Raw genomic sequence first — 12,842 nt, forward strand, 5'->3', positions numbered from 1 at the left:
AATAAATAAATGCTTTAGAGACCATTGCTTGCACAAATGTGTACATTAAGGCGTTGCAGAAATGTGCACACTGAGAGAAAATTCACACTAAAATGCTGGTGAATTTCCCCCTCTCTCCCCAGTGCAAACTGATGTGGAAATGTGGAAAACTTAAGATTTGTGGGGGGTGGGACAAGATCCTGCATTTGACTTACTTGCTGTCCTTAATACTGCTTTTTTATATCATTTCCTTTCAAGGTCTAGGCTGATGACCTCAGGAATCTTGCCCTCCCCTCCTCGCCCTGCCCTGTCCCATCCCCCGGCCGTATTTTTGGGGTACTTGGTGGCCAGTGACAGAGAAAGGGAGGAAGCAAGGTGGTTGGGAAGCTGGGAGAGGAGGTTGGGATAGGAAGTGAAGGAACCCAGGGCTGTGGAATGTTCTCCTGTTCCGAACGGAGGAGAACGCAGCGTGCGAGTGTCGCTAGGCAACCCACTACAGGCGCCTGTAACGACGGTGTGCCTTTGACAGGTGACGAGTGCCGGTTCAGTCGTGGCTGTCAGAGGAACGGAAAAGGGAAGAGGGAGACCTTAGTGAAGCAGGGAGGCGTTCTCTCTCCTCGGTCCATAGGTGTGCGGGGAACACTGTTGGCCAGAGCTTAGGACATCAGCCGGACTCTGGAAAACCACTGCAAAGGGGAATGGCCTATTCGGATGGTCCCTCCAGACTGGCAGTGGGTTATGTGTGTGTGTTCTGCAACAATGCGATTGGCACACTCATAATGCAATAGGGGAGCCAGTGTGGTGTAGTGGTTAAGAGCGGTAGTCTCGTAATCTGGGGAACCGGGTTTGCGTCTCCGCTCCTCCACCTGCAGCTGCTGGGTGACCTTGGGCCAGTCACACTTCTCTGAAGTCTCTCAGCCCCACTCACCTCACAGAGTGTTTGTTGTGGGGGAGGAAGGGAAAAGAGAATGTGAGCCACTTTGAGACTCCTTCGGGTAGTGATAAAGCAGGATATCAAATCCAAACTCTTCTTCCTCTTCTAGGGGAGGATATTTTCAGGTTGTTCCATTTTATTGATGGTGTTTATATCGCTACTCTCTCCCCCCCCCAAAGGAGCTCAAGGTGGCGTAAGTGGTTCTCCCCCTCCTTGTTTGATCCACACAATGACCCTTTGAGGTAGGTTAGGCTGAGAGGCAGTGACTGGCCCAAGGCCACCCCGGTGAACGTTGTGGATTTAATAATAATAATATTTTTTTTATTTATACCCCGCCCTCCCCAGCCAAGGCTGGGCTCAGAGCGGCTTACAAGCAATAATAAAAACAAGATGAATGATTACAACTTAAAAACAAAAATAAAATATAACATTAAAATAATGGAACATTAAAATATTAAAATGTAGCCTCATCGCAGGAGGAGAAGGAAAAGAAAGAAAGAAAAAAAGAGAGGGAGGGAATCAAATTGGCTCCAAGCCAAAGACCAGGCGGAACAACTCTGTCTTACAGGCCCTGCGGAAAGAAATCAGATCCTGCAGGGCCCTGGTCTCATGAGGCAGAGCGTTCCACCAGGCCGGAGCCAGTGTTGAAAAGGCCCTGGCTCTGGTTGAAGCCAATCTAACTTCTTTAGGGCCTGGGACCACTAGGGTGTTGTTATTTATTTGAAGCTTGGTCTCTCCCAGCTGCTAGCCCAACACTCTATCCCAGGGGTCAGCAACCTTTTTCAGCCATGGGCCGGTCCACTGTCCCTCAGACCATGCAGTGGGCCGGACTATATTTTGAAAAAAATAATGAACGAATTCCTATGCCCCACAAATAACCCCGAGATGCATTTTAAATCAAAGGACACATTCTACTCATGTAAAAACACACTGATTTCCGGACCGTCTGCGGGCCGGATTGGGAAGGTGATTGGACCACATCTGGCCCACGGGCCTTAGGTTGCCTACCCCTGCTCTATCCACTATGCTACCATTGGAGTTGTTCTGCGGTGCTTCCCGTAATGTTACCTGCATTGCAGGGGGCTGGACTGGATGACCCTCAGGGTCCCATCCAACTTTACAGTTCTATGAGTACCATCTGGAGGGAGCTCTCTTGCACTGCAATGCAACGGAAGCAGGATAAAATAACAGCAGCAGCACCTCCCAGAACATTTTCACTGCCTGAGGACTAGCGCTCAAATAGTTATTTGCGTGTTTCATCCTAAAAATTGCATATTGCATATTGCATTTGATTGTAAGTAGAAGAAGAGACTTCAAAGCTGTTTACAAAAAGGATACAGAACAAATATATATAAATTCAATAAACAAATAATTATTATAATACCAATGAAATCATCTGTTAAAAAAGTTAAAAACAACCATTTGAACATTCCAAAGATAATGGAAATCAACGATAAGCTAAGAACCAGATTAAAATACATGCAATGTTCTATATGCCTAGGTAAAGGTAAAGGTAAAGGGTAAAGGGACCCCTGACCATTAGGTCCAGTCGTGAATGACTCTGGGGTTGCAGTGCTCATCTCGCTTTATTGGCCAAGGGAGCCGGCGTACAGCTTCCGGGTCATGTGGCCAGCATGACTAAGCCGCTTCTGGCGAACCAGAGCAGCGCACGGAAACGCTGTTTACCTTCCCGCCGGAGCGGTACCTATTTATCTACTTGCACTTTGACGTGCTTTCAAACTGCTAGGTTGGCAGGAGCAGGAACCGAGCAAGGGGAGCTCACCCCATCACGGGGATTCGAACCACCGACCTTCTGATCGGCAAGTCCTAGGCTCTGTGGTTTAACCCACAGCTCCACCCGTGCCTCTTATATGCCTAGGTAGGCTTGCCTTTAAAAAATGCCTTTGGCAGGGTCCGAAAGCAGTACAACGAAGGTGCCTTTCTAAATGTCAATAGGCAGGGAGTTCCAAAGTGCTGGGTGCTGCCACACAATAAAAGATTGGCTTCTTATAAATGCAGAATGAGAATTTTGCAGCACCTGGAACAGGGCTAGTTCTTCAGAGTGGGCATATAAGGCGTAAAGGGGTTTATATGTTTGGGTAAGGCAAATTGAGTTAGCAATTGGTATGTATATATGAGAGTTAGTTAAAGCTTCCTGGCTAAATGCTGTTGTGGATGCTCAGGGCTGCCATCAAGGAGGGTATAGGTGAGGCACTTGTACTGGGCCTGGTCTCTGGAGAGTCCTGGCACCAGCACCACAACACAGCTGCCCCACTTACTTGCAAATTGCATTAGCTGACCCAGCAGGAGGAATCCATTTAACGCACCCGGCAGCTGCAAGGACAAGTTTCAGAGTGAGGCGAAGGAGCCCTTGAAGGAGCTCAGGAGAACCCCTCTCGGCCCAAACCCCAACCCTCTCCACTCCAGAGAAAGATGGCAGGCCAGGCTTGTTCTCGGGAGGGGCCCATGCCACTCTGCCCCACGGCTGCTGCCCCACTTAGTTGTGATGTTGATTCAGCTGCAGATAAGGGTTGGTTTGTGCACCTTCATGTTTGTGAGCAGGAAAATCTGTATCATCATCCTCTATACTCCCACATTTGTTTGCATGTGGTATAATTTGTGTGTGTATGTGGGGGGTGTTCAACAAAGTTTTATCCTGAGTAGACCTATTAAAGTTAATGGACCTATGTTAGCAGTGCCAGATTACAAAACAGACAGAGTAGGCACTGGCCTATGGGCCTTTTAGAGGCCCCGCCACATTGGATCAAAATAATACTGATTTGATCTTGAAAGAAAATAAAAAATGTATTAGGAGATAATTTGCAAAGGGGCCCGCAAGATTTCGACTGTCTAGGGGCCTCCACCGGGTTTAATCTGGCACTGTACATTAGTCATCTCCATTACTTTCAATAGGTCTACTCTGGGTAGGAGTAACATGGGATACAACCCATATTCCCCCGCTAGTTATAGGAAAGAGCATAGGCTGCGACTTTATACCAAACTGGACAATCCATACCTGTGGCTTAATATTGTCCAGTTTGCACCTAACGCTAAACCACGGTTAATGTAAACCATGGTTAAAGGTGAGGCATCTGGCAGATGATTACCTAAACTTTGGTTCATTGTGTCACAGAATAGTTTAAAAGTGACAGCAACCAAGCCTTGAGAGAGGTCTGAAATTTTGCCTCCCTTTTTTCACAGCTCTGTAGATTTTGGGCATTGATGGCTCCTTAGCCATAGTTAAAGAGGTCAAGGTCTGTGATCCCACGTATTGCTAAGCCGTGGTTAACCTTAAGTATGGTTGATAAGCCAACTAGAAAACCTCGGTTAACAAGCTGCTTTTAACCATAATTAATGAACCTTAGTTAAGAGGGTGGGCTGGGTTCACACAGAACAATAAGCCATGGTTTCCTAAATCACCGTTTAATAAACCATGGTTTAGCCTTCTCCAGGGTACTTTTTCCAGGGTAATACTTTCTTGGGCCTACTTGGAGATGCTTGGGATTGGGCAGGTGGTCTCCCGCTGAGCTACAGCTCCTCCAAGAAGACAGAGCTCACACAGGCAGCCCCCTCCCCAGGTTTTTCTGTAGCCCTCATTCCATGTATAAATGTTTGATTCCATCGCCAGTGTAGGCTGGTGACCATTGGAACCAGTACGGCAGAATGCAGGGAGCCCAACAGCAGGTGGCGCCAGAGCCAATGGCAGGCAGAGCTAGCTACAGTAATTCTAGTTTTATCCCCATCCTCCTCCTCTTTAGGTTATTAAAAATAACCTAAAAGCTTTCGTTGGGCTCCTTTGCCCAGGCTGCCAGGAGAACTCTCAAGGGGGCTGTCAGAATTAACAGTTCAACACTGATCTTAAGGAGGAGGAAGCTGACCAGCTGGGCCAACTCCCTAGAGTAAGTAAGAAGGTATAGGCTGGCTGAGGCTCCTAATGGGCCACTCTCCAAAGTACACAACGCCTTTACAAAGGATCAGAAGGCAAGTCCCTGTCCTGAGGAGCTTACAATCAAAAATCTGACGACAACAGAGACGAGGGTGACCAGGGGAAGGACGTGCATTTCTATTTATGTGGACTCTGGCAGAGTTTCAAGTGGAAGACTAAGCGGTTGGCCGTGCCAAACGTTTCAAAGAACAATAATGAATTTTTAAGAGCAGTAAATGACGGATTAATGCAATGTGTGGTGTTGGGACCCTGTTCCTGTTCTCCAACCACTGAACTCATTGTTCAGCAAGCCCTCTGGCTTCCGAGAGCACGGATAATGCAGGCTGACGTCTTCAACGTTGCCTAGCGTTTTTTAAATTCAGATTCTCAAGAAGCTAATAGCTGTCTTGACTTTGTATACCCCCCCCCTTCTAAAAGCCCTCTAAAGCTAGGACTGCCATGCATCTAGATTTCCCTGGACATAACTGGGATTTTAAAGGCGGAATTGACATCCAGGGGGGATTTCCAAAAGGCTGCCTTTTGCCTTAAAAATCACATTTTTTTTAGCTCAACAACTTTTGGGGTGTCCTGGTTTTTACTTTTTGAAATACGGCAACGCTGTCTTAAGCTAGCAGCCATCAGCAGCTCACCTCTTGTGGCAATGAGTCCCAGGGGATGTTGCAATTGCGTAAGAACCTCAGCTCTCAGGGTGCTTTTCCTGTGGTGGGCAGAGACCCTCGATGGAAAGGCTCTGCCGCTCAGCTAGTGATGATGGGGAGGAGACACCCAGCCCCGTGGGCGGCTTCGGCACATGCCAACCGAGCCCCGAGGGCGCTGAGCCAACATCCTCCCCCCTCCCCACTTCCCCATCCCCGCTCTGGAGACTTTGTCACTCTGAAGATCTGGGATGACTCACCCGGTTTGGCTGCTTCCTGTAGGGCTCCTTGTTCCTGAGAAGCTGCTTTGGGTAGGAGACCATATGGCGCTGAAGAGAGGAATGGAGGCACCAGGGGTCGGCACTTTAAGGGAACCTTCTGGGTAATTAAATCCGCCCCCTGAGCTCTGTGAAAGAGGCATGACGTCTGGAAATTTCCTCCGAGATGCTGGGAAAGGAACGTTGGAGCACAGGATCTTGTGATTTTGAAGGGCAGGGGAGTTTCGCATAGTGGGAAGCGAGGGGTGAACCAGGAAACTGGAGAATCCTGAGTTATGGCAGCACAGATCAGAATGAGGCCTTCGGATGGAAAGAAAAAACTGCCCTCTTTCTCGGAGTTTGATTAAAGACCTTTAGAGGCCCTAAGCGCTGAGGAGATTATGGTGCCGCCGCCCCCCCAACCCAGATATAATTCGAAATAAAACCAATGCTAAACCATAAAACAACATTTTATTGTGATGAAGCGACACAAAACGTACAGGCATGCCTAAATTGAAATACAGTGGTACCTCTGGTTATGAACTTAATTCCTTCCAGAGGTCTGTTCTTAACCTGAAACCGTTCTTAACCTGAGGTACCACTTCAGCTAATGGGGCCTACCACTGCTGCTGCGCCACCGGCGCACGATTTCTGTTCTCATCCTGAGGTGAAGTTCTTAACCCAAGGTACAACTTCCAGGTTAGCAGAGTCTGTAACCCGAAGTGTTTGCAACCTGAGGTGTTTGTAATCCGAGGTACCACCGTAACTCCTTTCTCTGTTTTCTGACTGCAAAATTCTAAATAAGTTTGAAGCTGACTGAAAGAAGCCCGTCTGCTTCACGCGAAGGAGGGACAGTGAATCAAGGGTGTCCTGGCATATTGTTCTCCTCTGAGGTTTTTCATATACTGAATATTGATAGCTAGGTAGAGATATATAATTAGAATCAGTTGGAATATAATTACCGGTAGTTGGAAGGGACCACGAGGGTCATGTAGTCCAATTCGCTGCGACGCATGAATCTTTTGCCTGACGGACTCAGGCCCACGACCCTGAGATTAAGAGACTTCTGCTCTTCTGGCTGAGCTAAGGGCATGGAATCCATCGATAATAATAAAACATGTACAGTGGTACGTCAGGTTAAGTACTTAATTCGTTCCGGAGGTCTGTTCTTAACCTGAAACTGTTCTTAACCTGAAGCACCACTTTAGCTGATGGGGCCTCCTGCTGCTGCCGTGCCGCTGGAGCATGAGTTCTGTTCTTATCCTGAAGCAAAGTTCTTAACCTGAAGCACTATTTCTGGGTTAGCGGAGTCTGTTACCTGAAGCGTATGTAACCCGAGGTACCACTGTATTGCAACAATCCAGGATCTGATTTTGTTGCATTATTTCAACCTCCATTAGTTGGGCACCCCCTAGTTCAGTGGTTTTCAACCAGTGTGCCGTGGCACCCTGGGGTGCCTTAAATGATGGTCAGGGATGTCGCGGGCAACACTGGCCTCTGTCCCTCTTTCCTTCCCTCCCTCCTCTGATTCCTTCTTGCGTCTCTGCCTCCCCAAGACTTGCACAGCTGTTTGTTGCAGCAGCCCTGGCTACAAGCTCCACAGGCGAATGGTGCCTCTGGGGCTGGCCAGGGGGTGCTGGTTGCCAGAAGGTGAGGCGACCTCGGAGTAAGCAAGCAAGCAGGCGAGGGAGCCCAGCCAGCCAGTCCTCCAGCCCTTGCTGTTGGGAATGGACAGACTAGTGGGAGGGCAGGCAGGCACTGCACTGGCCTTTCTTGTGCTTGCTGTGTGCAGTGCCAGCCTGGGAACTGAGCGCCCAGCGCCCAGTGCTGAAGAGGAGCCTTTGCCTCATGCAGGCCTGGCAGTATCTGTTGCTGCCACTGCTGCCTCCTTTGGACCAACGTGGGTGGTGCTGTGGTCTAAACCACAGAGCCTAGGGCTTGCCGATCAGAAGGTCGGCGGTTCGAATCCCCCTGACGGGGTGAGCTCCCGTTGTTCGGTCCCTGCTCCTGCCAACCTAGCAGTTCGAAAGCACGTCAAAGTGCAAGTAGATAAATAGGTACCACTCCGGCGGGAAGGTAAACAGTGTTTCCGTGTGCTGCTCTGGTTCGCCAGAAGCGGCTTAGTCCTGCTGGCCACATGACCTGGAAGCTGTACGCTGGCTCCCTCGGCCAATAAAGCAAGATGAGCACCACAACCCCAGAGTCGTTCGTGACTGGACCTAATGGTCAGGGTCCCTTTACCTTTACACCACTATGGCTGGGGGCATCCTCTTCCCAGGCCCCTGTGGGGCAGTGTGAGGAGGCAGCTCTCTTTGGGGTGGGGGGCAGCTCAGAAACTATGGGTGGCAGCAGTGACTGCCCAGAGGACGTCCAAGGGGAGGAGGCTGAGGAAACTCTCCACAAGGGAAGGGGGTTAAAAAAAGGGTGAGAGGCCGCAGCTCTGCAGGCAAGGGGTGACATAACTGGGCTCCTGAGCCCCACAGGGATGCCGCAGGAAGAATGTAGTTGGTCAAGGGAGCCGTGGACTCAAAAAGGTTGAAAACCTCTGTCCTAGTTTAGGTGGGAATAAGTACAGTGGTACCTTGGGTTAAGAACTTAATTCGTTCTGGAGGTCTGTTCTTAACCTGAGGTACCACTTTAGCTAATGGGGCCTCCCGCTGCTGCTGTGCCGCCGCCACATGATTTCCGTTCTCATCCTGAAGCAAAGTTCTTAACCCGAGGTATTATTTCTGGGTTAGCGGAGTCTGTAACCTAAAGCGTCTATAACCCGAGGTACCACTGTAATTTTTAAAAAGCAGGAAAATGGGGAAGAGTGCAGAGTGTAAGGAAGTCTAACCAAGTTCTGATTTTCTCCTTGATGACTACTTGCATGTTTTTGTTTTTGTTTTAAATATCAAATGTCAAATTCTTCCAGATATTGCTGAGCTACAACTCCCATCAAACTACTGGCCTGGGATGGTGGCAGTTGTGGTTCAGCAACATCTGGAGGGCCAAAGGTTCCTCACACCTGGTGTAGACAAGGCTAAGCGTGATGGACTTTGTAGTTATAAATTCCAATGTTAAGATTCAGGGGAGACCTGGTAGCCGCCTCCAAGTATCAGCAAGAACTATTGTGTGGCAGATGGGGCTAACTGTTCTCCGTCGCTCCAGAGGGCAGGATAGGAACAGTGACTTGAAATTTGAGAGAAGCAATTTAATGTTATTTATTTTTTAGTTAAAAGACTGGTGCTGATAAAAAAAAGACCACAGCTATTTTATCTGTGTAGAAAACAATGTGCAAATCACATATGCATCTTATTGATGATTGATGTTTCCCTATAGGTACATGCTGGACGTGAAAATTACAAATGTGCTGTTAATTATGTGTTATTAACAGCACATTTGTAATTATGTGTTATTAACAGCACATTTGTAATTTTCACGTCCAGCATGTACCTATAGGGAAACATCAATCATCAATAAGATGCATATGTGATTTGCACATTGTTTTCTACACAGATAAAATAGCTGTGGTCTTTTTTTTATCAGCACCAGTCTTTTAACTAAAAAATAAATAACATTAAATTGCTTCTCTCAAATTTCAAGTCACTGTTCCTATCCTGCCCTCTGGAGCGACGGAGAACAGTTAGCCCCATCTGCCACACAATAGTTCTTGCTGATACTTGGAGGCGGCTACCAGGTCTCCCCTGAATCTTAACATTGGAATTTATAACTACAAAGTCCATCACGCTTAGCCTTGTCTACACCAGGTGTGAGGAACCTTTGGCCCTCCAGATGTTGCTGAACCACAACTGCCACCATCCCAGGCCAGTAGTTTGATGGGAGTTGTAGCTCAGCAATATCTGGAAGAATTTGACATTTGATATTTAAAACAAAAACAAAAACATGCAAGTAGTCATCAAGGAGAAAATCAGAACTTGGTTAGACAATCTACCTGCGGGTTGCATGTTCGGGTGTTGATATTTTTATGAGCTATTCTTAAACATTTTTTTTATTTATTTTTTATTGAATCTCCACCCAGCCCCCTATAAGAGTTGTGAACAATTGTACAGAAAAACACAGTCATTAGAGAGACTGGAAGTAATAAATAGAAATTTCCAAAACAACTACAGTGTGCGGTGTGTGGTTATGGACGCAGATTTTAACAGAGTGCTTTTTAGAGGCGAGATTAACACAGTCACATCGGAAGCCTCCACCCTTTGATCTGGCCCTAGCTGATTCATGTGTGCTTCAGAGTTTGCAAATGACTGAGTAGAAACTATGGTAATCTGTCTTTGATGAGGGTGGGAAATTGCATTGGTGGACTTCAAATTTCAAGGGCGTCCTGTGTGATACCAAAATTTGGTGCTCCCACACCTCTTGCCTTCCGCTCTACATCAACTGCTGCAGCATCCTCTCGCCTCAGCACCCCATGCGGGTGAACAGGTCATGCTCCCCTAAATATTCCTTTGATCTTTTTCAATCTTTTTGAAAAATTCAAAATTCAATCTTTGATCTTTTTCAATCTGGGCCACTTTCCTGGGGCCAAAAGCTAGTGATGGAAAGAGTCAGAGAAAAAGCAGGTGGAGCAACGGAAGCAAATTTCCCCTTTGGCTGATAACAACAACGACATCAACAACATCAACGTCATCATCATCATCATCACCAAAAAGAACAACAACAACATTTCTATACCGCCCTTCATCCGAAGATCACTGGGCAGTTTACAATATAAAAAGACAAAAATGCACAACATAGTAACAAACAAAAACAGTAATACCGTGCCCCCCCCCCCCCAGTATAAAAGCCCATAGAATGTTTAAGTAGCCAAAGGTCTGGGAGAAGAGGATATGGAACGAAGGCGCCAGGTGAGTCTCCCTTGGGAGAGCATTCCGCAAGCAGGGAGCCATCGCAGAAAAGACCCTGTTCTCGTGTTGCCACCCTCTGGATGGACCTCCTGCAGAGGCTAGTTTCTGCGCACATGCATGATCAGAGTTCAAGGACACATTCCAGCCAGGCAAAAAACACCCTAGGGTGAAAAGCAAGACCGGACAGGGGTTGTGGCCTGGGGAGAGTCCCAAGGGCCTGATAGAAAGGTCTCGAGGGCCACAGTTAGGCCCCTGGGCCCAAGGTTCCCCACCCCTGGTCTATGACACAGATGTTAATGTTACCTTATTGATTATCTATTTATTTAACAAAATTTGCAGCCCGCTTTATCTGCAAACAATAAAATGTTTAAGCAGTTTGCAAAGAATGTAACATACGTATTAAAACGGTTAATAAAAAAATAGTGATGTTAAAAACAAGTTGATTTTTAAAGCAATGATAATGTTATGGGCAGTTCAGGTTCATGCACATTTCTTGCAGCTGAATGTCCAGGTGGCTGTTGTGGTTGTTTTTAAAATGTAATGTCCAAAATCCATCTATTTATTATCACAGAATCATAGAGTTGGAAGAGACCACAAGGGCCATCGAGTCCAACCCCCTGCCAAGCAGGAAACACCATCAAAGCACTCCTGACATATGGTTGTCAAGCCTCTGCTTAAAGACCTCCAAAGAAGGAGACTCCACCACACTCCTTGGCAGCAAATTCCACTGTCGAACAGCTCTTACTGTCAGGAAGTTCTTCCTAATGTTTAGGTGGAATCTTCTTTCTTGTAGTTTGGATCCATTGCTCTGTGTCCGCTTCTCTGGAGCAGCAGAAAACAACCTTTCTCCCTCCTCTATGTGACATCCTTTTATATATTTGAACATGGCTATCATATCACCCCTTAACCTCCTCTTCTCCAGGCTAAACATGCCCAGCTCTCTTAGCCGTTCCTCATAAGGCATCGTTTCCAGGCCTTTGACCATTTGGGTTGCCCTCCTCTGGACACGTTCCAGTTTGTCAGTGTCCTTCTTGAACTGTGGTGCCCAGAAGTGGACACAGTACTCCAGGTGAGGTCTGACCAGAGCAGAATACAGTGGCACTATTACTTCCCTTGATCTAGATGCTATACTCCTATTGATGCAGCCCAGAATTGCATTGGCTTTTTTAGCTGCCGCGTCACACTGTTGGCTCATGTCAAGTTTGTGGTCAACCGTGACTCCTAGATCCTTTTCACATGTACTGCTCTCAAGCCAGGTGTCACCCATCAATCAAAACTTTATTAGCAAAGCCAACAGGCCACAGCTATACAAGAATTAAAAATAGAAATAAGGATAAAAGGGAGAAAAGAACAAGCAAAAGGAAGTCCGTCAGATGAACAAGTCTGTCACTCAGATGGTGGCCCTCAATTTCATAGCTCTTTCGATGTACCTCGCGACCTTCTCTGTTATCTGACTATCCGTATCAGATAAGAGGAAATACAGTGTGATGTCTGGTGAACGGCCGGGGTTGGAGAGAATGAGTGGAGTAATAATCTCATTCCTTAGGTCTTTGTAAAGGGGGCAGGATAGGAAGACGTGGGACACTGTTTCCGTGTTACCATCTCCACATGGGCAGAGTCGTTTTTCAAATGGAGTCTTTTGGTAGCGACCTTCGAGTACGGCAGAAGGGAGAACATCCCATCTAGCCAATGTAAAGGCACGTCTGTATTTTGGGATGGTTAATTTAAACAAATATGAAGCTGGAGAGTCAAAATGAGAAGGGGGAAAGTAGGTATACCATGGGCACAGTTTCTTTAAGATAGTCAGGTTGTTTTGCCGTTCAATGTCTTTCAGGCGCTGGCCTATTAGACTCTTTGCTTTAATGAGGCCCATTGATAGTAGGGACTGTGAATGCAGACCGCATTTTAGACTGAACAGTTTCAAGACTGGAGCAGTGGTTCCCCGTCCAGATTTGTGCCCCATACAGTAACTGCGCCAGAGGTTTTGCTTGAAAAACTTCAAAGGCTGCTGGGATGTATCTGCCCCCCTTCGTATAAAAGAAGCGAGACAGCATCTTAATACTTTGAGCTGCTTTTTCTTTGGCACATTTTTGATGGACATCCCAGGACCCGGTCGACTGGAAAACGATACCCAGATATTTGAAGGCTTTAACCTGTTCAATTGTCTGGTTATCCATCCTCCAGCTGTACTGTCTGTGTTTCCTTGCAAAAACCATAATTTTGGTTTTCTGATAGTTTATTACC

The 12,842-nt window shown here is 47.1% G+C and overlaps 1 protein-coding gene and 1 long non-coding RNA gene across 3 annotated transcripts in view; both read left to right on the plus strand.

The window, feature by feature from the left end:
* CNIH2 (cornichon family AMPA receptor auxiliary protein 2) overlaps positions 1-12,842 on the plus strand; it is a 124,305-nt gene that overhangs the window by 21,927 nt on the left and 89,536 nt on the right. The gene's annotated exons all lie outside the window — the stretch shown is intronic.
* LOC310834411 lies at positions 8,458-9,857 on the plus strand. Its single transcript, XR_014559246.1, has 2 exons — positions 8,458-9,116; positions 9,677-9,857. It is a non-coding gene; the product is annotated as an uncharacterized lncRNA (long non-coding RNA).

Source organism: Podarcis gaigeae, assembly GCF_964106915.1.
Source record: "Podarcis gaigeae genome assembly, chromosome: 16".
NCBI classification, from domain to species: Eukaryota; Metazoa; Chordata; class Lepidosauria; order Squamata; family Lacertidae; genus Podarcis; species Podarcis gaigeae.